We start from the raw sequence: 2,500 nt of genomic DNA on the forward strand, positions 1-2,500 counted from the left end.
GCGCAGCTGCGACGCCTGCCGCGTCCGTCGGCCGGCGCGCCTGCCACTGGCCGCCCCCACCAGCCGGCTGTAGCGCGTGCGCCCACGCACCGCGCGGCCAGCACGCCGGGAGGCGCCCCCTCACCGGCCGGGGACGGTCCCACCCAGCCACCGCCGCGTATCGCTTCACACCCAGATGCCGTTCAGTTTCGTCGGCATGGTGGGTATCGCTGGAACAACCGGTTAGTACCTCAACCTATCGTCGCCATCACCGATTCACCCCTAGCGAGAACAACCGCACCACAACAGGTTACCATTTGTTCATTTGCGTAACTTCACCAGAAAACGCAGGCGTCCATCGCCATTTGCAACTTCAACGATTATTGCATGCCTGTGTCAGGTGTCACGCCACACTACGTCTGCCCACATACACGCAACAAAATGTGCACGCCTAGACAATACGTGGAAGGTGGCCCCCGTACGTATGCGATGTCCATTGCTCGAACGACTGTCAACCGGCCTCTGTAGCATGTCGCAGATATGGAACGCGGTGCACCATGCCATCACGGTGTGTGAGGAGAGACGACTAGGTCCGAATACATCAACAGACAGCTCATGCTGATCGCCATCCACGGCGTCCGTTCCTCCCACACGTCTCTATGGCGTACCACACTGCAATCCAGCTCTCATAGGGAGACGACACGTAGCTGCGTGCACAATATTTGCACTGTATGGTCCGCCGTTTTTGGGCGCAGTCGTTGTGCGGTCACACATGTGCCACGATGTATCATTCAGTACATAAGGACGAATGTGCAGTACAGATTGTGGTTCACGCGTACGACATCAGCGGACAGTTGACACAGGCCGCACCACAACGTAGCCTGAGTACGTCGCATGCGAAGGGCATTGAACATGCAAACTTCTCACCAACCAGCTTGCGAAGGCAGGGGGCAAGGTGGGGACGTGGGGAGGGGCGGCATGTACGTCCTGCTGCCATCCACATTACAGTGTACAGCAGGAGCATGTGGAAAGTGAGCAAGACTTGCAAGGTGTTTAACATGAAGCGATACACAGGGGTGCGGGCAGTGCGAGTAGCGAACTATATTGCGAGGGTTGCGGGTGGGCAACACTACAGTAATTGAACGAGTCGTATAACAATTACAGAGCAGGTTTAGGCGACAACGTGGGTTACGTTAAGGCGACAACATGGGTTAGGTTAAGGCACAACATGGGTTAGGTTAAGGCACAACATGGGTTAGGTTAAGGCACAACATGGGTTAGGTTAAGGCACAACATGGGTTAGGTTAAGGCACAACATGGGTTAGGTTAAGGCACAACATGGGTTAGGTTAAGGCACAACATGGGTTAGGTTAAGGCACAACATGGGTTAGGTTGAGGCACAACATGGGTTAGGTTAAGGCACAACATGGGTTAGGTTGAGGCACAACATGGGTTAGGTTGAGGCACAACATGGGTTAGGTTGAGGCACAACATGGGTTAGGTTAAGGTACAACATGGGTTAGGTTAAGGTACAACATGGGTTAGGTTAAGGTACAACATGGGTTAGGTTAAGGTACAACATGGGTTAGGTTAAGGTACAACATGGGTTAGGTTAAGGTACAACATGGGTTAGGTTAAGGTACAACATAGGTTAGGTTAAGGTACAACATAGGTTAGGTTAAGGTACAACATAGGTTAGGTTAAGGTACAACATAGGTTAGGTTAAGGTACAACATAGGTTAGGTTAAGGTACAACATAGGTTAGGTTAAGGTACAACATAGGTTAGGTTAGGTTAGGTTAGGTTACACGTTGTTGTACGGAAAGGTGTAGGGGGGGGGGGGGGCGGGGGCGGCAGGTTCGTTGATAGTGATTATAGTAAGTGAATGCTTGTGACATGATCAGATTTGTCACGTCAGGATGCACCTTTGGCTTATTAGAGGCGGCGCTCCAATTCTATGCTTGTGTGAGACCTGTGTCTTTGACTCATGTCATTGTTTGTGCGCTGTGACAGGAGGTACTATTGTGATGTTGGGTGCACCGTTGTATAGGACATGTGTGGGTGTTGGTGCCTGGTCTGCGCAATGGTGGATGTCGAAAGGCTGGGATATTGTATTTTCCGCACGGACCTCCTGGTCTGGTTGTGATAGTGTGGATTGTGTAATGTGGCGGAGAAGATGCACTGGATGTTGTTCCATGCTGGTGCTTACATATTGTATGTGCGCCTGTTAGAAGCAGAGAGTGGTGCGTGATCAGAGTGTCTGGCTGACGTGTGGTTCCCATTTTGGGCAGACTCTTTCAGCATGTATACGGACAGTTGTGTATATTTGCTGTAGTTTGATGGCTCTGCATTGATTACTAATCAGCGCCGTGTGTACGGGTAATCTGGTTCCAGTCCAAAATGTTCCATCTGTGTACATTAGTGACAAAGACTCCCCCCATGCAGTGGGGCTCGGTCTGTTATAACTCTTCCGCGTAATATATTTGCCCCACGTTTTTGCGACTGCGAGTGCGAGTGCAACG

Source organism: Schistocerca piceifrons, unplaced genomic scaffold (genome assembly GCF_021461385.2).
Source record: "Schistocerca piceifrons isolate TAMUIC-IGC-003096 unplaced genomic scaffold, iqSchPice1.1 HiC_scaffold_1393, whole genome shotgun sequence".
NCBI lineage: Eukaryota > Metazoa > Arthropoda > Insecta > Orthoptera > Acrididae > Schistocerca > Schistocerca piceifrons.